Genomic DNA, 26,352 nt, shown 5'->3' on the forward strand with positions numbered 1-26,352 from the left:
CAGATGAGAAGCAGGAACAAATATGCAAATTATTTTAGCTGCAGCTCTCAAGTTCATTATACATATAACACAGTATTCATTGTGACTCACAAGAACTTGGTAGTTTTCCACCCTCCTTTCCAATTACTCTTTTTCTTTGGAATTCTTCATTTGTGGTTAATGCTCTGTGCAGCTACTCAATTTCTAGCAGCTTTTCTGTTGAAATGTGCAAATTATGTACCTTTGCAAGAATTATGTCTTCACTTTGGAGAGATTTCTCTCCCTCTCTAACACACATACACACAGCACAAGGTAAACTTTTCTTATTTCTAGTAGGGCCTTTGCCATCTCTTCAGATTTGTTTCACTCAGAAGACTAACTGGCTAAGTCAAAAAAAGATGGGGCAAAGTTATCTACAGTGACTACTGCATTTTTTTCTGACCATAAATAACTTTACATTTCATTCTAGCAGCATGACAAAGAAAGGAGGTAATGAGCCATTATGGAAACCCCATCTGTTGCTCATCAGGGGATAGGCTTTCTGCTAGTAGATTTATTAAAGGAAAATTTCAGTGTTGGTCCTCTTACTGTTAATGAAAAATGCACATCTAATCATCCAAGCTGAAAACATATCCCAATATATTCCTTCGCTGTCCACATGCAGTATCATGTGCTTTCATTGTAAAGGCAAACAAACAAACAAACCACACAAGCATGAAAGAGAACATTCAGAATGTAACTAGGAAATTAAATTATAATTCAGGGAGTATGGGAAGAGGCAAAACAATACATATACAAAAGACATGTTGCTGTTTTACCTCCTAATCAGGTATTTTGGGAGAAGGGGTAGAGAAATCTGTCACTTTCACTTTTTCTTGATTTCATATTTTGTACATTTCAGAGTCATCTGTAGTGGTTTGAGCTGTAGGGCTGAAGGAGAGTAGGGATGGAATTCACACTTAGCCATAGACACCCACTGGGTGCCCTTGGGCAAGTCATGCTTGTTCAGCACCAGAGGAATGCAGTGCCAAACCTTCTCTGAATATATCTTGCCAAGAAAACCCTAGAATAGGTTTCAAGCAGGCTTTTAATGTATAATCATGTCACAGAGGCTTTTGTACAGGGTGCATCTTTTAGTTTTGTTTTTAACTTTGGTATGTTGATGTCATTTTATACTGTTTTTAGTTAGCTGATTTGTTTGTCTTTTAATTTTTTATTGTAAACACTTTTAATGGTTTTATTTGTGAGCTGCCTTGGGTCTTTTTTTGTTGAGAATGTTTTTGCATACTCTTTCCCTCTCCTTAGATAGAAAGGGATTTCCTCTGCTTCTCTTTCTCATTTAAACTAACCATGGTGTGGTACAGAATGCCTTTTTGCGCCATGCTGGTGCCGATTTTAGGCTTAGGGACCACATGGCAACCACATGGCCCCTAAGCCTAATATGTTGTGGTGGAATACAATGGTGGCACCCTGTGTACATGGGCGCCACCATTGTGACATAAGTGATGCATGGCATCTGCATGTCACCTCACATTGCTTATGTAACAAGTGGGCCATTGGCACACTCGTTACATCCGCCCTGTGGGGGAAAAAGAACCCATTTTTCCCAGGTTCCTTTTCCTCTGGAGGGAAGCCACATGGTTTGGTGGCTGCAGCTTCCCTCCAGAGGAAAGTAGGCCACCGACAGGCTGCCCTTTTTGGGTGGTCTGTCCCAGGCCCATGTGGCTTAGGTTACTCCCCCTTTTAGGGAAGCTAACATTCTCTCTCAGGATTTTCAGTGGAACTGTTGGTTTTCCATCTTCTTCTTTTCAACTTTTTTTGGAAAGATGATGAGATAAAGATTTCATTTTACTGAACTATTCACTAACTAGATTAGAATATATCTTTTATGTATACATGGACTAAAGCCATTAGTAAACTTTTGTTTTAAATTACAAGCTACTTGTGTCATTTTTGAGTCAGTCTCACTTCTTAAGGAAGGCGCGTTACAGACCGCCCAGAAGGGGCAGTCTCGTGCCACTGATGGTTGCCGCGTCCGGGAACTGCAGCATCCAAACTGCGCAGTTCCAGGATGCAGCAAAGAAGCGCCAAAATGGCGCTTATTCTTCTGCCCTGGATGAGATGCCGCGAGGCACTACTCGCGCACTCGTGGTGTCACATCTGGTGCGCGACGTGCGGATGCTATGCATCCAGCATGTAAAGATGGCGGCGCCCGTGTGTATAGGGCACCGCCATCTTTATGCCCTCGTCACGTGCTAGGGGTGAGGCCAGTGTGGGCGCTAGGGCCTCAGCCAAGCCCTAGCACGTGACGGGGGCACCAGAAGAGCCCGTCTGTAATGGGCCAAAGTATAGTTAGACAAAGGCACATTTCTTCTCCTCTGCTGATTTAAAGCTAGACTCTAACAGGCTTGGCTTTGCCATTTTTGATATTTAATATTTTTGTTTCCTTACCAAAGGCGGAAGCCTTAGGAAACTTAAATTACCCGACACCTTTCTGGGAGAAAGGCAGCATAGAAGTGAAACAAATAAACAAATAAATAGTGTTGTCATAAACTGGAGCTGACTAGAATGCACAGGGCAACAATTCTGTCCAGACCAAAGATGAAGATGTTTGGGGATGCTGGTCAGTTCTTAAAAACTGAACTAAAATGAAATCCTCACCAGAGAACCATGTAGTACTTCCTTGCCATATAGACATTAAAGCTGGGGAGACTGTCAAAAAAGAGGACAATAGCAACTCAGTGCTAAGATGACTGAATACACAGGAATTCAGATGCAGCTTTAAGAGTTAGAATGCATAATTGAAATGGTGTACTTGTACAGATAAATGTGTCAATTCCAGCAACTACCTTTTAAATAGATAAATAAATAAATAAATCTCTATTCTATTGCCAATATGGAAAAATGTTCAAATACTGGAAAATTTGTATTAAAAAAGACCCAAAATGAAATTAAAACCTCACCCTTCCTTGTATGGAGTTGAGGATTGAGAGATTATAGATATATGAAAAGGTCTCATGGGGCATCCTTATCTCCTCTATTAGCAGGAGTTTCAAAGAACCATTGTGAGTTTCAGAGCTGCAAGGATGTAACCTGAGACTAGTAGGATAAAAAGCAAAACAAAAAGAGGCAGGTAATGAATTGTCTACTGAAACATTTCATATCCAGTTACTTGGCCCCAAGAGAATCATGGATACTGACTGACAATGATCATGGATCTCCACATTTATACTGTGACTCAAGAGCTGGTAGCAGATCTGTATTACTATTGTGGCCAACTGATCCTCTCATCTATCCAAACCAAGGTCAATTTACATGTAAGTTTGGCTTTAGGAACAAAGAATACTTTCACTTAGACAGTTCTACTGGTGACAGTTAATTTGCAATTGCCAACAAAAGTGGGGAAGTATTAAATTATTTTCTGTTGCACAGCTGTTAGTTACTAAGGAAAGAAGGTGGCATTTCAAGTGATAACTGCAACTAGCAATGAAAGGTTACAATCTGAGGTGCTCCCATTCAGGTTGCTGCCATTCATCCAGATCTGTGTACAGAATACTCTGTCAACCTTTCTGTGTTCACTGTCTCTCTCCAGCATTTTGTGCTTGCTGAATATGCACATTGAGCTTTTTGGAGGATTTCCCTCTTTTTGGTCCCACTCTTTAAAGATTTGTTTGCATTTTTGCAGATTTGAGGTTCTCCCCCCCCAAACCAACATATACTTCTCAATTGTGTGTGTCTATTGCTGATGTAGTTACATAAGGGTCCACATTCAGAGAATGAATCCACAGTTATGCTGTGCTCACTATTATGATATGGTATGACATAGGATGCCTCACTCTTGTATAGTGAGACTATGCTGATAGACTTTCCATTGTCTGGGGGAAAATGAGCAAGAATGGTGTAGTAGTTTGAGTGCCAGGACTACAACTCCACAAGAATAGGGTTCAAATCTGTGCTCAGGTACAGAAATCCACTGTGTGACCTCTTTGCGAGTCAGATTTTCTCATCCTTGGAGGAAGATGTGGCAAACTCCTCTGAATAAATCTTTGCCAAGAAAACTCTATGATAGGTTTGACATAAATCAAAACTGAAGAGGCATAACAAGTCTGACAAACCAGGCAAAACTAGGGATAAGAAAATGATTCATAATATTTTTCATTCTCAGGGCTGCCTTGATGCAGTGATACAATCTGTCAAGAAACTGCCAGCCTCCACAAGAATTCTTACATCGCGGTCCTCAAGGCTTCTATTATCTGCCCAACAAGTCTCTGTGCAACATTGTTGTCATTCCCCTTTGCATGCCCATAAAGTATGGAAGCATTAGTAAATTGATGGAAAAGATGCAACCCCCTACCCTAAACCCAGTGTTTCTAATTTGTAAAAATCCATGCAACAAAGCACCAACTACAGTAGTTTTACAAACATTGTACAAAAATGTGAGACCTTTCATGGACACTGGCATAAAATGTCCTAATGTCTTGCAGGCAAGGGGGGAAGTGTTGCAATGTCTTCTTCTGCCCATGAGAATGGGAAAAATAGAAATGTATATCTGTAGGTAATGCCGTTATTCAAATAAATCATTTTGGTCATGAATGCCCTTCCAGTTTATTATTTTTTTTATTATAATAAATATATACAAATATACATCAATACAATCACATAAATCAATCACACAGAACAAACAATACAATACAATACAATACAATACAAAATTTTCCAATACAAACAGAAAACCTTGTTTTATGATTTCTCATTGATCTGTTAACATAGGCTTCCATGAAGTTTTGTATTTACCTTGCCTTTTTAATATAAACAATAAACTTTATTATACTTTAAATCCAACTACTCCTTGGTATAAATTATAAACTTCTTATCTTTATTTCAAAAAAGAAAATTTCTTTTCATGTGTCTGGTCCCGGATACAATTTCTTGTATTTTTCCAAACATTCCCATTCTTCTTTCCTTTCTTCCAACTTCGAATCACACATTCGTGCTGTAAGTATATCCATTTGCATTGCCTCTATTAATTTTTCTAACCATTCCTCTAATGTGGGTGTCACTTGTGATCTCCAATATTTAGCAAATATAATTCTGGCAATCGTGATCATATATAAGATTAATCGTCTGTTTTATTTCTACCTTTTTTTCTTCTAGAATACCAGTCATATTTAGTAAAAATAATAGAGGATTTTTGGTATATTAATTTCTAATATTTTTGACATAGATTTCTGTATTTTTTCCCAAAATTTCTATGTTTTTTTCACATTCCCACCATAGATGGTAAAAGGTGCCTCTTTGTTTTTTACATTTCCAACACGTACCACTCCCAGCCTACGGGCACATATCCAAATATTACAAAATATTAAAGCAAAGAGATCTGGAATCAGAAACAGTAAAAGAATGTATGGTTAAGTGGTCACAAGATACCGGAATAACAATTGACATGGATTTGTGGGAAAAATCTTGGCGTGACACAAACTCTTTTACATTATGTCAAAATTATAAAGAAAATTACATTAAAATGCATCATCGATGGTACCTGTCCCCAAATAGACTAAATAAAATGTATAAGGCCTTCCAGTTTATTATATTGGCTTTTAGGTTGTTTATTTTAATCTTGGGTGCAACAGCCCTAGGGTGGCTGTTAGCTCCACTTTTAAAGGACCTAGGCAAGCAATCTCTTCAGACCTCTGGTAACAGCAGTCTTTTCTTCACCAGTACTTCAGTGTGCTCAATAACAATAGCGAAATGTGTGCTTGAGGAACAGAAGGAGAGAAAGAACATTCGAAAATATTAAGAAATTGTCAAAAACATGTTTTGGGGTATAGGGAATCTTGCCCTGATGAGGATCTTCACAGTTTGGGGCCTATTGTGCACAAAATTCACAAGCATTTTCTGCAGAGAAAATAATATGTTGTTTCTTACACAGAAAACTGTGATTTCTGTTTAAAACAGCAACAGCAGCAACAAATTTTGCACAGAATAAGTCTTCAGCCATAGCATTTTCTGCACAGGAAACAGCTTTTCCTATGCCAAAAATAATATTTCAGCACGCAAAATCCTGCAGTTGAGAAGACATTCTGCACAAAGTTCATCCATTTTTGGATGAATGCATAATTTTCAAAGACTTTGGAAGAAAACTGCTAAAATTACTTGTTGCTTCCTTCAGGAATAAAATCAATGAAGAATTGTACCCCTAGGATGGAAAGATTGATAGGCCTGCTCACTTTGAGTTCTAGCTCTTCCCAATGTCAGCAAATCCTTCCCCCCAAAATTATAAAGAAGAAAGGTGTGCCTTGAGTTTAATAAAAGATTTTTCCATCCCTGATCCATGTAAACTGATGATGACAATTTATGTTTGGAACTTCATGGCATTTCCCCACAAGCAAAGCACCTAAATATTGGGCAAGCCCTATTCTGCCTAGTAAGAAATTGTGAAATAAAAAGCCATATCTCTCATTCAATCTCCTTCTCTCTCTCATTCTCATTCTCATTCTAAGTGTGTGTGTGTGTGTGTGTGTATAGATGTGTGTGTGTGTGTGTGTGTGTGTGTATATATATATATCCCATGCCTTTTCTATCTATGTCTGCAAATATACATGTTCAGCCAAGTCCCAACACAAAGCCTGTCCATTTCCCGTATTAACTTTAGTTACCAGCTCCAAAACAGCTACTTATTTCCAGGAGATGGCCAGCTCATCAATTTCCTTTTGCTTCTCTCAAACAGAGTTCAATGGTTGCCTCCTCAGAGGCTTGCCATGTGAACGGTTTTGATCTTTACAGGCCTTGAAAGCAATGTGATCAAATGGATGATTGAGGGGATTTGACAGGTGTGCAGCTGTATATTGTGGCTTCTCTGCCCCCTGACTTCTTAGCTCATCTGTTTCTGTTGTCTCTGAACACACAGAGAAACAGCCAAAGGAGATTAAAGTTGCATTTCAAGGTGCTGTCATTTACTATACAGGCATTGGTGGGGGTGTGAGGGCAAACCACAAAGGTACAGCAACAGAAACTAGAGCACACACTCCAATACGCTTGCTATTTTCCCACCAGAGAGAGACACCTTCTCTTATTTCTTTAACCACTGCACACCTGTAGTTTCTTTTAACCTGCTTCTTACTGATCCCTTTGCTTCTGTCACCCACTTCCTGTGAGATCAATTCAAATGCAGCTCAGTTTAGAAAGTGGAATAAGAAGAAGGGTGATGACACATGGGAGTAGTGAGGGCAGTAGCAAGAAACAAGGTAGGATTTTGCAGCAGATAGGTTCTCCAGATTATGAACAGACAAACCTACTGTATAGAAACAAAGAAAGGACAAACCAATAGAATGCTATTTTATAAAGCAAACATATTATTTTTCTTTTTAATTCCCTTTTTAAGGTAATGCTTTAGCCATTGCTCGTTTCTTTGAAAGTAATGCATTGCACTCCTTTGAATGCCTTGTTTGCTTTCAAAAGCAGCCTCAGCTAAGGCTAGTGTTCCTGGAGGAGATAATGATCTGAATGAAAAAAGAAACCCCAAAAAATTGACACTGAATCCAAACAAGACAGAGGGAGCTTACTATTAAGGGTACTAATCTGAAGTTGGAGGTGTGTCAATCAGTTCTGGATGGGGTTACACTACCCCTGAAAAACTGTATTCACAGCTTGGGAGTGCTCCTGGATCTGTATCTCCAAATGCCAGCCCCGATAGATGCAATGGTCAGGAATGTTTAATATTATTTTTAAAGCCCTACATGGTTTAGATCCAGGTTACCTATGGGATCGTCTTGTCCCATGTAATTTGCCCCTTACACTCAAGTTCTCTGGGTGACATTTCCTTCAACCAACCAGAACTAGACTGGGCACTGTCACCCAGAGGATATTTTCATCTGCTGCCCCTAGACTGTGGAATGACCTGATGGGAGAGATGCAACAGCTGAATAAGCTATCTGAATTTAAAACAGTATTAAAGACCTATCTCTTCTGGCAGGCCAATCCAGTCAATTTTAAACTATGCATTTTAAATTAGCATTTAAATTGGTATATTTTAATTTTATGTTGGATGTTTTTAATGCATCTTAATGTGTCTTAAGTTTCTGTGTTTAAACTTAATGGGATAAAATGGTTTTATGTGTTTTGATCTATATTGTCCCCTCTGTCAAACCTTGGGGGACAGATGAGTAAGAAATAATAATAATAATAATAATAATAATAATAATAATAATAATAATATTGAAACAATTGTATTTCAAATATTTTTAGATTATTATTTTGTATTTCCTTGAAAATGGGAACATGGCCCCAAATTGTTCCCCTTCGTGACTTCCTCCTACATTGTTTTAGAAGGAATGAGTAAATGTTACTCATTATAAACACACACAAATGATGCTACCAGTTGTTATGTTATTTCTCAAAGGTATCATCATTATGCCTTCTTTTCCCCAAGCAGTTATGTGTTGCAGGTAATACTGTCACTTGTAAGACATTGCTTCAATACTCTGCAAAATATGCTGTGTCTGATGTTAGTGCCTTCAGCCTTGTCAGCCTATGAGCATCAGCCTTATCATTAGGCAAAGGGAATCAGCTGCCTCAGGCATTGATTTTGGGTGACATTTAAAAATGACAGTAAATTGCTAGTTATTTGAATGATGCCTGTTATACTCTTCTCTGGTTTTATAATAAATAATAATAACATTTATTTATATCCCGCCTCTATGTGGAACACAACTGGGGCGGCCTACACGTTAAAATATTCAATCCCGTATCCCAATAACACCCCCCCCAATACAATTAAACAGTTTACAGGTTAAAACATACCTTAAAATAACAAGGTATTATCTGCCACAGATGCCAAAATAACATGACTGGCTTAGAATCATAGAATCATAGAGTTGGAAGAGACTGCAAGGGCTATCCAGTCCAACCCCCTGCCATGCAGGAAATCTCAATCGAAGCATACCCAACAGATGGCCATCCAGCCTCTGTTTAAAGACCTCTAAGGAAGGAGACTCCTCTACACTCAGAGGGAGTTTGTTTCACTGTTGAACAGCCTTTACTGTCAGGAAGTTCCTCCTAATGTTGAGGTGGAATCTCTTTTCCTGTAGCTTGCATCCATTGCTCCAGGTCCTTATACTTTGACTTAGGGAATGGGGTACTATGGACCACTCTACGTCTTGAGCTAACGGGATCTGAAAACAGGGTTTTGTTGTCAAAGTCTGACAATCTGCCTGTCTCTTTTAAGACTAAATACAGCCCATCAATGGTTAACTACCTAGCATCTCTCCACTCACCCTGTGCTTTCCATAGACAGAAAGGTATTTGTCCACTTTTTCCTTGTTCAGGCTGAAGGATTTTAATTGCAACACAGCTAGGCACAGCAAGTCCATCAGCACTTCCATAAGGCACATAGCCAGGCAGCAGACCATAGACCAATTACTTTCTCCCCTTAAGAAGCTCACCAGGAGCCCATTTTCTCCTACACCCTGGAGTGCCTTGGTGCTATTAAGGTTATATCTGTAAATTAATTAAAAACAAGAAAGCACTGAACCATGCAGAAGAGAAACATCTTCAGCAAGCTTCTCTAGATAGGAGCTACAGATATCACAGTCTGATTAAATGGGATACTAGATTGGATTTTCAATTGGAATTTATTCTGGAGGAAATTTCTGTAAATGAAAGAGATTTGAATCAAAGAAAGGTATAAATCCCGGAAGGCTCTCCTCCCCGTGTCTTGTTGATTTTGTTCATATACATGATTCATTACCAAACATTGTCCTCTGTTATTCATTCACATACATCAAGACAGATCCACACAAATCTAATCATACCATGACAGCATATCTCAACCCACTCCCAATTTTTTCTGACCTTGAAATATTCTTCCATATACATATGCTGCGTTATGTCTCACGTTTATTTTTATTTGTGTATTGGATTAATAGCAAATCAGATGGCTGTGAGGAGTTAAGAAGATACATAAAAACATAGCTTTGCTTGCACAAGTGATTCTGCATTAAGCTCTTCCTGGGAAATTTAAGTGGCACCTCCTAGGCACTGATTCAGAACACTGATTCTACCCTCCAGTACCATACTTCCCACCATTAAATAATTCTGCCAGGGTTCATGGAGGTATGGAGTGTCCACTTTGCTGAGGGCTCTCTCAAATCATTGTCTTCCAGGTAAACACTGGCTTGTGTATCTAGGGAAGTAGTAGTATTGCTACAAAATGGATATACAAGTTTTTCTTCTCCTGGATACACTCAGTCTTGTGTGCTGATGATCAGACTCCAAGAGGAATTCACTGGAGAAACAGATAACTCTGCCACCTTTTTTCGACATTCGAGTACAGATTTTATTCTCCAACTAAACTTGTAACAAATCAGCAAGTTTGTTTTCCTTCCTTAAATTCAAACAGCTACTATGACTCATAACTGATTGTCAGACAATGGAGTAAGTGAACAACTAGATCATGTGCCATTTACAAATACACATACACATACACAGGGCAAGGCAACAGACCACAGCAGATATATGATCAGGCACATCTCTTCTCTTCCATAAATACCCGATGTATCATTTCTACCCTCCCAAAAAAACCTTTGCTTACTTTTGTTTTATTTAAGCCTTCAACCTTTTGGTTTGTTTTCTAACAGTGTTTTCATTGAGAGTGAGATGAAATGCCAGAAATCAAACATATGCAAAAAGGAGTACTTCTTTCAGTAGGGACTGCAGTAACTTTAACCTTAAGACTGTGACATGAGACACACAATTAAACCCTGATGAATGATGCCCAAATGTGGTATCGTTGCCCACAAAACTCTGTTGGTCTCCCTGATTACACTTCACATCAAGCTGAAAATCTGAGCATTTACCCACCCTAACACATGCACACATACTATGCCTGGGTTGTGGAAAATAAGGTTTGGCTTGTAGTTCTGTACACTCCAATATTTCAGAGATGAAAACCAAGATGTGTATAGTCAAACCATATCAGAGTGTAGTCAAGATGGCATAAGTTACTAATGAGGAAACACACATGATACCAGACAGTACAGCAGTTTGCTTTTGCCTAAGCTGACTGGGAAAGGGAAAGATTTTGCCTCTTCCTCTCATCATCTCCTTACTGAATTAAATGAGTGTAAAGTATTTTTTTCACTCTGAGCTTTGAAGTTTTACCAGTGGAAGTACACTGAGGACAAAGGGAGGAAGTGGGAGTAGAAAGAGAAACTGGAACATTTTAAAAACAGCCCAAAAAGTGGCACAGATGAGGACAGTTGGAGGTATGTAGCTCTCACCAGGCCCACCCAACATGGCCAACCACAACAAATTATCAAAGTTGTAGTTCAATAATCTGTAAGATTCAAGATTCCCATCACACATTATGGAAGTCCTCTTCCATCTATTGTTCCTGCACTAGCTTTTAAATTCATTTACTTCATTATTTTATTTTATTTGCAATTGATATTCAATTTAGATTGTAAGTGGCTTACAATATGATTGTTGTTGTTGTTGCTAACTACTCCTGAGCCAACCACCACTCATGGTGAACCTGTGGATGAAGCATCTCCAAGACCCCCTGTCCGCAATTGCTCTGCTCAGGTCCTGCAAATTTTGGATCGTGACCTCCCTAATTGAGTCTGTCTGCTGCGTGGTATTCCTCTCTTTCTGCTGCCTTTTACCTTCCTTCCCAAGCATTATTGTCTTTTCTAGAGAGTTGTGCCTTCTCGTGGTTCTAACTTTAGTGTTCAATTGTATACCTTGTCTAGTTCTTTCATGGCTGCCCTTCCCATTCCTAGTCATCTTCTTATTTCTTGACTGCACTCACCCTTTTGGTCCAAGATACAGGAACTCTGTTATCGATTTTGTCATTATCTATGTTGAGCATATGTAGATCCTCTGTTGTCATTACTTTTGTTTTCTTTATGTTCAGCATTAAGCCTTCCTTTTTTGACCTTCCTTTGTGATTGTTTCCATTCTGTGATGTTTTCTGCTTGGTGTCAAGCAATATGGTGTCAAGGTTACAATATATATTAAAATAAAGTGCAGCTAAAAAAAATCTAACAATAAAAGTTTTAAAAACCATTAAGTACTCCTATTAAAACATTAATTTAAAGCAGATTAAAACACATTTAAAATATAATAAGGAAGATAAAAGTACAGCACGTCCCATTAAAAGATGTTTCTTTCAAAGCCATTTAACAGCCAAAAGCCTGTCTAAATAAAAATAGAAAAGAGAGCAGAGAGGGAACCAACTGAGTCTCCCATAAGAAAGAATTCTACAGTCTGAGAGCACCCACTGAGAAGGGTGTCTCTTGTGTCCTCACAAAATGTGCCTGTGGCGGTCATGGGAACATATCCGCCACACTTGCATCTTAAAACCTGGACAGGTTCATATTGAGATATGGTGTTTCAGATAGTCAGGACTCAACTCATATAGGGCTTTATCACTCATAACCAGTACTTTGAATTCTGCCTCAAAACAGACTGGTAAAGTGTGAACCTGTTGTCACAAGGGAGTTGAGTGTTCTCTGTAAGCAGCCCCACTCAGTAGTTTGGTTGCAGCATTCTGGATTCACTGAAGATTCTGAACAGTTTCCAAAGGCTGTTATGTTCCCAAGGCCCTATGTACAGTGCGTTACAATAACTAAAACAGGATACAATCAAGGCCCCAGTGACCCCCTGCGACCTATTCCATCATCCCCTGTCTACTCCTGTATCTGAACGCTGGCCCCAGTGACCCCCTGTGACCTATTCCATCATCCCTTGACTGCTCCTTCAGCCCGATGAAGGTTGACAGCTAAGGAGGGGGCAGGGAAGGAGGACAGCGTCCAGAGCCCCACTGAGCATGTGCAAGGGTCCCAATTCAAATTGTTGAATCTGCATGGTATGCACCGGTGTGGTAATACAATTTGCACTCACTTTGCTTTGCATGAATCTGCATCACGTGACTTGCCTTGGATTCGATTCCCCCTCGATTTGGAAGGGCAATGGAAGGGCAACCAGATGTGATAAAACATTCACGTTACAGCGTGAATTCGCATAGCTGAACCAGGAGTCACCCCGGATCTGAGCTCCAAAAAACCCGGTGTGATATACTCCCAATGAAACATTTCAAATGTTTTCTCTCTGTTGGGCAAGACTGCAAAGTTTTTGAACTTTCTGTTGTTGTTGTTTGTTTTCTTTTGTTTCTTTGTTTTGTGCTTCAGGGGATTGTAAAGGTTTCACTTAAACCCTCCCCCCGGATTTTCCTGTCAAACATTTTTATTTGTCTGTAATACACATTTTGTGAGGATAGTTACCTTTGTTCAAAAAGTAGTATTGTTGTGATGAAACAAAGACATAGATAAACTGAGAAACTGTAAAAATAAAAAAGAAGACTTAGGAGAAGTAAATAATACATATCTAGCAAAAATACAATACAATAGATAAGATATGAAATATTACTTATGTATATTCAAAATACAAAACTAATGGCCATAAAGAGAAATCTCAAATATGCCAAGATGGATGTGAATTAAAATTTAAAGATATATTTAATTTTATATTATAGGGAATAGATTGCCAGAATAGCAATACAATTATATGTGTGTGTTTTTCTTATTGTTTATCAATTTGCTTCTTTAATTTAATAAAAGAATGAATATATATATATATATATATATATATATATATATATATATAGTTACACAAAGATAACCAAAAATGGGAATGAGTTGGATATTGGACTTTTCATTCTCATTGCAGAAGGAGGAAATTGGCATCAGTAGACTTTTTTTACAGTGAGGTGTCTTGACTCTTGGGTGGGTTACAAACCGCCCATTTGGGGCGGGCTGCACCCGCCCCTTTCCCGGTGTATCGGGGCCTCAGCGGCGGCTTTTCAGGCTGCAGGGAAGCGGCAAAAGGCCGCTTACCCGCAGCCTGAAAAGGGGTGTCCCTGGGGCTTCAAACCCCAAGGACACCCTGCGGCTGCGGGGAGGAGGAGAAAGGGGCCGCTTGGCTCCTTTCTCCTTTGGTCCTCTGGGCGCAGCCGTCTGAAGGCTGCGCCCAGCGGACCAAACCAGGAAGGAGCTCCGAAACGGAGCTCCTTCCTGCTCCACGCTAAGGGCGCACTAGGCGCCCTGGCGCGGAGCGAGGATGTCACGTCTGCGCTGCCCTGTATAGAGGCAGCGCGGCCGTGATGTCCTCATGGTGGCGGCCGTGTGGAACGGCCACTGCCATTTTGTGAGCGCAGAGCGCGCACTTGGGTTAGGGGGGTGCAGAAGCACTGCCCCTTTCTAACCCTAGTACGCGCTCTGCACGTACTTTCGTACCCATCTGTAACGGGCCTTACTCATGAAGAATGAGAGCATTTCTGAATGGCATTTATATCCCTTTTCGTATCCACTGGAGTTTGGTTCCAGGACTCCCCATGGATACCAAAATCCATGGATGCTCAAGTCCCATTAAATACAATGGTATACTAAAATGGTGTCTCTTGTATAAAATAGCAAAATCCGGTTTGCTTTTGGGAATTTATATGTTAAATATATATATATTTCCAAGCCATGGATCCTTGAATCCATGGATATGGAGAGCCAAATCTGTTCGGCTGCCCACAAAAAGACTATAGACAACCTGACCTTCCATGGAAGAGAGTTCCACAGACTGGGATCACCCATGTAGAAGGCTCTCTCCCGAGAGAAAGTCTTCCTCTGTTGATCTTAGCACTTGGGCTGGCTTGTATACGGAGATACAGTCCTTCAGACAGCCTGGCCCTAAGCCTTTTGGAATTCCCACTTGGACTGGAGCTTGCTCGCATGTCAGGTGAGTGGGAACATCAGTCAGCTGCTTCTCGAGACAGTCAAATGGACTCCCAGCAATCACAGTGGCTATTGCCCAGTAACTAGGGACTGGGGGGCTTTCATAGCTCCTATGTGCCCACTAAACTAGGTAATACAGTGGTACCCTGGGATACGAAAGCACCGCCTTACGAAATTCCCGGGATACGAAAAAATTCCAAAGAAAAAAACTGTTTCGGGTTACGTTTTTTTTTTTCGGCTTACGAAAAAATTTTTTGGTGCTTTTCGGCGCGATTTCACACGAAATCGCGGCTTTCGCTATTAGCGCCTATGGGCTATTCGGCTAGCGAAAGTTTCCGGGTTACGAAAGCAGCGGCGGAACAAATTAATTTCGTAACCCGGGGTACCACTGTATGTAGGGATCGTGAATGCCAACAGTTATGAATGTTAACTCTAGGTTAATTATAAGCATTTGTAACTCCCCAGCAGGATTTCCTCTTCTCTCACACACATTTTATTTTCAGTGTCTCTAATAATTTGCACATAATGATTACCAATCACTAAATTACTAGGAACATTTTTAATTGGGTTAGTAAGCATGGATGTTTCCCTTCCTATCGCTTACTTTCCTCCGCCTGCCCTCATTGACATATGGTTGCAAATAGGACACCACTTTTTCGAAGGCATGCCTTTAAACAGCAGCACTCTGAGCTGCTCAGTAGCTGGGCTGATTTGTGCTTTGGCTTTATGGATGATATCACACAATTATCTCCAGATGGAATAATTGCAAGGAAGGCTTGCCAAAGAATATAAGCTGTTAAAGGAACCCAGCCATTGAAATTCATTTGATGGTATGACTGTTTTGTTTTTCCTTCACATATTTGGGAGAAGCACAAAACCCTATCCTTGCATGCAAAGTATGCATTTCTATCATCCAAAATATTGTTTGGAAGATGCAAGTGCTCTTTCAACCCATATCAAAACAGACTGTGGCCAACAAAGGCCAGCCTGACCCGGGTACATTTGAAGAAAAAAAAGCAAGTCATTGGAGCAGACTTAGTTACACAATAATTTGTCAAATATTATTGTCCAACAGAATTCCTTCTGTATTTCTCCCATACTTTCCATCTAGAAATGAAGTTATAGAAATATGCTTGCTGACTTTCATTTTCTACACATGTCCATGCTTCTTCTCTGTTATCCTTTGGACCAGTGGCTCTCAACCTTTGGACTTCCAAATGTTTTGGACTTCAACTCTCAGAAGCCCAAACCAACATAGGGTTTCTAGAAGTCCATGTCCAAAACATCTAGCAGACCAAAGGTTGAGAACATTGCTCTGGATCAACACATATCTTCTGTGTTCTAAGCCCATTTTAATCATGTTAATATTTCTTCCAAATGCATCACTGGCACAATGTTCAATATTATGAGCAAATTATACAGATGTTCTGATACAATAAATATATGTATATATTATGTAGTCTATCAGGTGAATTGGAGCCAGACTAAATCCTATTTTCATATCCAGCTAGAGTATACCTATAAGCAAGGATGTATATTAAGTTCCTATTGATTCAATGGGTGTTTTGTTTTGTTTTTGTGCTGCTGCAGTGGAACTCAAAGTGGCTCTTTTTTAACTGAGACCAATGATGTATTTGGGGATTAAGATGTTTACAGTCATGTTACCCATGACTAAATTTTCCAGGGAAAATTAAACACAACTAACTTATCTTGAAACTAACCTGTCAAAGCTTATGTGTCAGCTATTATCATCATTCAGATGGATATATTGCAAATCTCAATATATTGTACAGTACTCTTATTTAGGGCTGACGTGATCAACACAGCATTCACCTACACAGTCCATTTATCTGCTTAGCAATCCAGAAGCATAGGTGAACAACGGTATGTACCCAGAGATATAGATGAGGAGACCTCAATGAAATTTCATGGTTCACAATATCATATTGCTTTGTAGCATCTTGTTCTTCTCTGAGCTATTTCTGCCCATCACCACCTTCTCATGTTCCACTAGCCTACTTCAGTTTCTTTGTATCACAGCTCTTATTCTCAGGAGATTTACTAAAATTCCACCCAATTCTAACAGAGAGATGCTGTTGTTCAAGAATTTGAAAAAGCTCTCAGCATCCCAATATCAGAGACTCGGCAGAATGTGTATTGCAAAGCCTTGATCCTAACACAGTATTTTTCCTCATTGCTTTCTCACATGACTGCTTTCATATCCGCTAGTATGTGACAATAGGAGTCTGAAAGAAAGAATCCATAGTTGTGGGTCAAAGGAAGCTTTGGGCTCATCCTCAGAGCTCACTGAAGGATTTCACAGCACGATGGATGAGATACTATTGCTCCTCCTCAAATAGAATGGAAGGTTTGGGGTGACTGCTGTGTAGACTTCCTGCTCTTCTGATAAAAAAAGCTCTATTTCACCAAAAGGGCTTCATTCCATGTAAAAATTTGCTGCACTCCTAATTAAATTCCCTCATAGTGGTGAGCTCAAACACCTTGTTTAACTCCATGGATACTCAGTTTCTAGAATTCCTTTTCATGAAGTTTCATTTCTTTGGTTCACCTTCTCTGTAAATTGGGTATTTCCATAACTTAGACACACTTCAAACAACTTTGAGTTTGTAGTTAAAACATGTATTTTTTCCAGTGCTTTAGAGCTGTTACCCTTTTTGGATGACAACTCCCTGAATGTTCCAGCCCACATGGTTTGGAATCTTATTAAAAAGTAGCTTTTCGAAGCTCTGACTTTTCACCACAGCCAAACTGAGCCCTCATTCTCCTACTACCACTACTTGATAGCATTAGGTTGTGTGTGTGTGTGTGTGTGGGGGGGGGGGGGGGGTACTAATGTCTACTCTTTCAGCCAATCCAAAAAAAGTAACTTTCCAAAGCTGTTTGATCTGTCATTGCTCCTCTGACTGCAGCTATCATGTCACTATTTGGGGGTACAAATCGAAATATCTCCCTCTGGCAGGAGAATGAGTGAAGAAACTGGTATGAAGAAACATATACTAACATCTAATACCCCCTCTGTGTGCGTGCGCTTGCACACACACACACACACACACACACACACCAGTCCATTAAGGTTATAATCTAAAAATAATGAATTACCCTCTTCATCAGAACTGTTTACTCTGCAACACAAACATGCTCAGAAAAAAATCTTCTCTCAATAGGCAGTTACTGAAAAGATGAAAGAGTGGCACATTGAATAGTTGCAAGTACGTGCACTAAACTAAAGATACATTGCATAACATTACCATGGGATTAAACGATCAGAAAGACAGATAGCGAGGAAGAATACTAAAGAGCTATAACTTTATTTAGTAATTCCTACTAATGCAATTTAAAAATGCATTTCTCCTTCCAGAATCTCCCCTCTCCCAAACAATTTACCAGGGAGAAGGAATCAGGGTCATTGAGATACCTGAATAATACAGTAATCAAGCTCTAAAGGAAATGGACACAATCAAAATTAAATACTTTGGTGGCAGGGTTTCCAGGATCTTAAGAAATTAATCTCCTTAAGAAATTAAGAGGAGACAAGAATCCTGTTGGTCTTACATGCTTGTGAGGAATAGTGTAAAATGCTTTGAACTTTTAATAAAATGACAATTCAGCCTTTGTAGGCCCAAGGTCAACAACTCAAAAACACATATAGCAACAGTTTCATTGGCCTGTTACAGACTGCCAAAATAAAGCTGCTTCGGGTCTCTTTGGAGGTATGCTCTTTTAATGATGCATGGGTCCTAAGAGTCCAGAGGTTGCACCAAAGCCACACTCCATTCCTAAGCACTGGAGCGCAGCTTTGGTGCAGCTTCCGGATTCTTAGAATGCATGCATCATTTAAACAGCATACCTCCAAAGAGACCCGAAGCAGCTTTATTTTGGCAGTCTGTAACAGGCCATTATTAGTTTTTTGTGGGTTTTTTGGGCTATGTGGCCATGTTCTATAAGAGTTTTTTCCTGACATTTTGCAAACATCTGTGGCTGGCATCTTCGCCAGAAGCTGGTGAAACGTCAGGAATAAACTCTTATAGAAAATGGCCGCATAGCCCGAAAAACCCACAAAAAACTATGGATGCCGGCCATGAAAGCCTTCGACTTCACAGTTTCATTATTACCATTCACAAGCCTGTGCTATGCTAGTCAGGTCAAGTGGTCACAGCCTTTCCAGACATCAGTATGACAAGAACTAGGTGAAAGAAGCTGCCTTGTGCGGGAGTAGTGACAATGGTTATAGTAATAAACAATAAATTGGGCTGGAATCCTGTTGTGGAGTTCTCAGTATATAACCACCTTACTTACGCAACTACGCAGTGAATCTTGCTCGCCCTCCAATTCCTGCTTGTTGGGAAACTGCCACTGCAATCAGTGGGGTCCATTGCTCTGTCAGGATGCAGCGGACTGATGTTCCTACCATTTCCCATGAGTGATCCCTCTTGTGACAGAATTCCCCCTTGCTCCAAAGTTTGCTCTGGGAATGTCAGTCTGCTGCTTCTGAGCAACAGTGGAATGAACATTATATATAATATAATGACAAAAACACACACATATAATTCTATTGCTATTCTGGCAATCTATTCCCTATAATATAATATGAAATTAAATCACAGCAGCTACTGCTTGGTAAATGCTGGCAGGGAGGATTTTCATGGTCCCTATGTGTTCCCTCAACTGGGGAATATGTAGGGATCATGAATACCAAACAATTATGATTGTAACTCCCCATTCATTAACCACCCCCCAACAGGATTCTAGCCTTAATATTTTTTATAGCAGAGTTCCTCCACATATTTCTGTTGCTGCATAGTAATTTCAGTAATTTTATTTCCATTATATGCTGGCTATTTACTAGAATAAATGAAATGTACTATTTCCATTATATTTTTAGATCTCCTTGTAGTGCATAATTTAGCCTCTCTAGCCATAAGTTGAGTGATAAGATGGCTTTTGGTCTGAGTTGAGAGGAAAGGGGAGATCTATCTGATATAGTCAGGTTAGCTCCTACTTGACCTTCTCATGGACCATTAATGAGTTTTGATTTTATTTGTGTTTTCATATGTCCAGGGCCATAAGACCACATAAAGGGAGACATGAGAGGGGTGTGTGTGTGTGTCTGCCTTCCAGTTTGAAGTGTACTGCCACTCTTCTCCATGGATAGACTGGGACTCCTAGAAACTGAAGGTCCTGGGAACAACTTAGTCCACCAGCCAGTAACTGGCAAGGAAGCCAGCCAGGATGCTGTCAGTATGTCACAGCAAACTGCTGGAAGACTCTCCTGTCACCTAATGACACCTGGACCCCTTCAGGAATTGCATACAAGGCACAATAATCCTTTTGGCTGCCCTGGTCCACCAGTTGTCTGTGGCAAGTAGACCAAAGCCTTTCTCTTCCATAAAGTCCCTATCTACTCCTAAGACACAATTGGCTTGGCAGCTCCAAGCGTGGAGATGACAGCATAGGTTACCACAATTGGATGACACCAACCCTAGTGATGCCACTGCTTGTGTCTTACCCTAATAAAATTAAGACATAAATACATAAAAAACACACATGCTCAAGGCTAAAAATTTAAACATTCATTTGTATTTAACTAAATGCTATTATTCATTATCAGTGCAATGCAGTCATCCAGATTAAAGTCAAATATAATCATGATCATTTGTCCCCCCCCCCCCTCACACAGACACTCCAAAAATAGCTATGTAATAGTGAAGTTACAAAGATGGATTAAGTATGAATGCCCAGTGTCAGGGCCACTGGTACCTAAGACGTTTGTCACAGTTACAAGAAGTTGTAATGTAATGAACGGTATAGCATACAAACCAGCTTGAATGGCAGCCAGTAAGCTTCTGATAAGCAGCATGTTGGACACTGAATAACCTGTAATTAAAAGGAGAAAGTGGTAGTACAATGCTATTCATGGAATGACCAGCCTGACCCTAACAATTTGATGACAGATTGTGAAAGACCTATACAAACAAGTTCAGAGACAAATGCATTAACTGAATTCCACACTGCCATCTGGTGATTTCACATGGAATGGCAAATACATATACTTCCCCTAAGTTTTCTATAAAAAAACAATGTCAGCTATGCTATGTAGCAATTAGAAATGAAAATATGAACTAAATTTATATCGGTAATAGACAAAACACCACAGGTCTAAAAAAATAATGCAGTTTTTAAAAGATTCTAGGGCATTCCAGTATTTTTATATATCAACTACCAAACTGGTTTAAGACAAAAATATCGTTACTGTGGAAGGCAATTTTCAGAATGATGTTTTGTTACTGCACCCAAACTGGAATGTTTCACTGAGAGGCCATATTTCAGTGAAAGGAAATTTGAATCACCTTTGCATCCTAAATAATATATCCAAGATTCAACACTGAATAAAGCACTTCTTTCATGAGTTGGAAGACCTGCCCATGTTGTTTTTGCCACGAGTACCAAATTTTCTGTTAAAGAAGTGATTAATGCCCAGGAATAGATCTGTTTCATTAAAAAGAAAACAAAAGGCAAACTGGTATCCACTGTTATCTTGGAAAAACATATCAAAAGAAAATGCAGGATACTTATAGTATGAATTGCACTGTCCCCAAGAAAATAGGCCCACACATGGTATCTATTTGCTATAATATTCAATAATATTTAAATTTTTATCTAGTTATAGCTAATGCTTTTATGCCCATCTTCATATGAATGCATCTCACAAAGCTGACCTCTCTTTGTTTTCACTCATGAGTAAGAACACAGTATCCCAATCTAGATAGTGAAAGATCTGGCTTTCAGACCTAGGCTGTATCTTATAAAATATAGGATAGTGGAGAAGAGATGTTGTCATATACAGGACCACTTCGGTTCAGAAGTCAAATCTCCAGCAGTTAAATGAGAAAACTTTATTCAGAAACCAAAGACGTTCAGAACATACTTATGTGGTCAAGACTAAAGTAATGGCTGATACATAGCATAATAAAAGCACATATGAATTAACACTTTTGGTGGGCTTGGACCTTAATCACCCATAGGGTAAAACACACTTACATTACCCCTTTGCCAAGGGTTGCCCCTCCTTCCATACTCATACCAAGTCATTCTCATGAGACAGGCCTTGAGGTTCTCAATGTGATCTCTACCCCCCCCCCCCATCCATTTGATCTTTAACCATCCTCAGGAATGCAAGTAGCCAACATCATCAGAAACACAGCACAACACATCCCATCATCCATCATTAATCATACTGTAAGCCCATTAATTCACTAAGCAGCTATGGCAGCAAATTTGAGAACTCAGATCCTGCCAATGTGGAGTGTAGTATAAGCAGCAGGGAACAGAGAATGGTTCCCTTCTCCACACCTTTCTTCCTAGAATGGCCACTTGTTCATATGGTATTAAAATAGTACAATGATCATTTTATAAAATCCTGTATGACAGGAGGGTAGTTCTAGGGGGCTGGGGCAAATGAAGAAATTGCACCAGCAAATAGGAATTCACTCCTCCAGTTATTTTTTTCCTTCAGTTGGCAAATTTCTTTCATTGCAGAGATGAGATACTGAAAATCATTCGCCCCTAGAACTCAAATATTTGCTGTTTTCTGAATCTGATGTTGTAGGGAACTTTGCCTGCCCCATTCCTCTGGGTGCCTAAATTGCATTTCCAAATGCTTAAGTGGAGTTTTATGTTACTGCAGTGCTAGGAATTTGGGGACTGAAGGGAAATTTCCTTTGGGGGGAAAAAATTTATTCAGAGGGGGACACCCCCCCATACACTCTATAATTTGACTTCACTTCTGTAAATATGCTTCTGCCTTGACAATTATTGTTCAGGAACTATTTGTAATATGACCCGAACTTCAAAAACAAAAATGTTCATAGATTCTGCACTGATTTGCCTTAGCTTTGGATTAGGCTCTTTGTCCAGCGATTAGCTGCTAACTGGAGGGAAAGACATTAAAATACCCAACTAAAGCTTTATGGTGCAAAGCCAAAAGCTGTCATTTCATCACTCTGCACTGGCATTTCCATAATTACCGATGGAATCTGAGAGTCTTTTGTGGCCAATACTGTCTTTCCCCTTTCTCAATTGGCTAGGACAGGAGGGAGAAATGCTTTCAAGAGCAACTTAATCTGCCTGGCATGTGCAAGGTTCTTTTGAAGAGCCTGGATGTTTTGCCACTGCCCAGGCTAAATGAGAAGTATGCTTCAGTTATTTAATTAAAAGTGATTGTGGTGTGCAGACTCCCATTACTAGATCATTCCTCTGGGACTACTTTGGATTCAGCTGATCACACTGGTGCCACTGTTGAAGAATATTTCTGTGTATGTGTCCATAATGTTGCCCTGTTGGGAGGTGGGGACACAGAAGGGATCATGAAAGAACTTGGAACTGAGCTGGTGTGGAGGCAGAGGGAAAGAGAGAGAGAGAGAGAGAGACAGTGAGCATCTTTCATAATCTAAATTCTGACTGGCGACTGCCAGCAAGGCTGAAACACTGCCTGATTGTCTGAGGTTAGCATGGGATCATATGGGAATATGCAGCTATATTTGTTTGTGAAGCTTTTCATGCTTAATGCAGTGCAGGGTTTGGTTTGGAATTCTATCCACAGCAAATATAAATTGTGGATCAACAGCCTTCAATGGATAGCAACTACTCTTGAGCTGTTCCCCCTCCCTCCAGCATTCATGACTTGCCCTAAGTCCAAGAGTTTTCAGGCTTTCTTAACAGTGGGCCTCTCAAAATCAAAAGTGAGCATAACTAAATTGATCATCCACAAAGGTTAGCTGAGAGCCACTGTATGGATCATTAAGAAGCAAGAAGGAGAGGGTGCTTTGAACTTACTGGCAAGAATTTTGGGAGAGGGATTCAAAAGTATTTGGGGTTTTTTAGGACACTTGTTTGTGCTTTGGAACCTCTAGACCGTCCAGATTGACCCAATTCCTTTTCTTGCCTATTATGAACAAAGTGGCTTTTTTTTTGGACTACAGCTTCCAAAATCCCTCAGCCAGCTTCCCACTCAAAAAAAAAAAAAAAAAAAAAAAAAAAAGGGGGGGGATAGTATTTCCCAGCTTTGATCCAGATCCAGTAAAGGCCTTTTCCTGAACCTTGCTAGGATTGGGAGGAGTAGACATAGAAAAAGTACTGTTGAGGCTATGTTGCAACTTTCCAGGAACTCTATGATATCCCTTGGTTGCACATATACTCCTACACCTGTACAAATTTGACATTTTCCAGTAAGAAATGAAGCATTGCATACTTCACCACTTCTCAGAGTGTTAAAAAAATTGTAGGAGCAGGACAGTTTGAGTTTGGCTTGGTTTAGGAGGCAAAGGAACCTTGGCTGTGTGTGTATGCACGTGTGTGTGTGTGTGTGTGTGTGTGTGTGTGTGTATGAGATGTTGGGAGGGGGTGAGAGAGGGGATGAATGCCTGAGACGATATGAATAAGATTGGTGAATGACAGCTGACAAATGACAGTTGCTCTAGATAGGTAGTTTGAGTGGTTAGAAGGAGGTAGAGGAGTGAGTGGATTAGGGTTAAGAGAGTCAATCAGGTTTCATGAGTTGTGTTTAAGAGTCTGAGGTCTAATCTGCACTACAGAAATAATGCAATTTGACACCATTTTAACAGCCATGGCACAATGCAATGGAATCATGGGATTTGTAGTTTTGTGTGGGCATTTAGCCCCCTTTCAGGAGCTCTGGTGCCACAATAAACTACAAAACCCGAGATTCCATCTCATTGAGCCATGCAGTTAAAGTGGTGTCAAACTGCATTATTTTGCAGTGCAGATTGTAGCTAAGGGTGGAGTGTGTGAGAGAGTGTGATCTGTAGTAAATAATTAGTCTATTTGGTTATTTTCTAATTCTTCTAATAAAGTATTGTATTTGGTATTTACATGCTTTTGGTCTCTGGGAACACAATATACAGTTGGCTTTCCTTATCCATGGATTCAGCCATCCACATCTTGAAAATATTTTTAAAAATATAAATTCTAAATAGTAAACCTTGGTTTTTCCACTTTATATTAAGGAAACAGTTTTACTAGTCTATCGTATTTAATAGGACTTGAGTATTCATGGATTTTGGTATTGTGGAACTCTTCACATTTGGAGACAGTGGAGGTTAGGCAGAGCCTCCCTCCAATGGAAAAGCAGAGGGTTGTTAAGTGATAAACGTCTACAAACCATACCTCTTACACTTTTTGATACAGGCAGGGGTAAGGTCCCACTTCTGTTGCCATTGTCTTCGTTCCTCCTATATTTCCTAGTGTGTATTGAAAGGTGGGTTTGACCTTTCCCATGGAGCTTTTCTTCTGATTTTCCTTCTATCCTTACATTTCCAGGGAGGGGAGGAAATTCCATGTACACCACACTTCAACACATGGGAGAAGAGGTAATTAATTAACGTGCCATTTGTTAACTTTAACTATCGATTTCCACACTGTTATCTCAATTGTTATCTCAGAATTAAGTGTTAGTTTGGTGATTATTTTATTCATTTGACAAAATTAGTTCTGGGCAATGTAAGCTTTATAGCACATTAAATACATCCCATTTAAGGGCCCATCAAACTTGATTTTCTTCTTGTTGTTGGACAACAAAGTTAGGCTGAAATCCTATAAAAAGTTACCTGGAATAAATCTCATTACATTCATTGAGGTTCACTTCTGGGTCCCTCTACATCAGATTGCAGTTTAAGCATGCTTACTTTAATGAGTAGTTTGGTTGTAGAAATTCATCTGTAATTTGTCTGCAGCTTGACTCTGCAGTTGCAGCATTTTAGGATTTGATGTGAAAAGCAATTAGTAAAAGAGAAAATAACTTCCGCCACTGTTTTATGTCAGTCTTTAAAGAAGGGATAGGAATCATATGGTCCTCCAACATTGTTGAACTGCAGATCTCAGCAGTCCTAGCTAGTACAGCCACTTGTGAGGGATGCCAGGATTTGTAACATCTGCAAGTCACATGATTAGCACCCATATCCTAAGGTGGAGGTGGGCAACTATGTGGGTGTCAGGTGCCAATTTCTCCTGCAGGCCACACGCATATAGACACTGAGCACAACAAAGTACTTCATTTTCTTTCTGTTTCTCCTTCAAAATAGCAACTGATTTCCTGTTGCTTTTTGAAGGTGAAACTGAAGGAAAAGAAGTCCTTGGGGTGTTTGTTATTGTGGGGCTTCAAGGATGGCAAAAGTGGGGTCCAGGGGTTGCGTGCAGTCCAGAAGCCACACTTTCCCCATCCCTGCCCTAAAGAGAAAAATTCTAAAAAACTGGCCTTCAATTATAATTCTTGCTCAAAACATCATTGCTGCAATCCTACATCAGGGCATGCAGAACATAGCGCTACACAGGTGCAGCTCTGTGATTCTCCCACCTCTGGAAAGTAACTTTTAAGGTGGGGGGGGAGCTCTGCCACAGCCTTTTCCTGCTTGAGGGGAAAGTGGAGAGGGAGGCGGCAAACCAAGGAACCTGGCTGCTGTTCTGCTTCTCAAGGAGAGAGTTCTGCTTCTTAGATCACCCATATTTCCATTTACTTGCTTCCTATATTTCCATTTACTTGCTGGACATCTGAGCCACC

This window comes from Sceloporus occidentalis, unplaced genomic scaffold (genome assembly GCF_023333645.1).
Source record: "Sceloporus occidentalis isolate IW3139 unplaced genomic scaffold, rSceOcc1.0.p SCAF_7, whole genome shotgun sequence".
In the NCBI taxonomy this organism is placed as follows: Eukaryota; Metazoa; Chordata; class Lepidosauria; order Squamata; family Phrynosomatidae; genus Sceloporus; species Sceloporus occidentalis.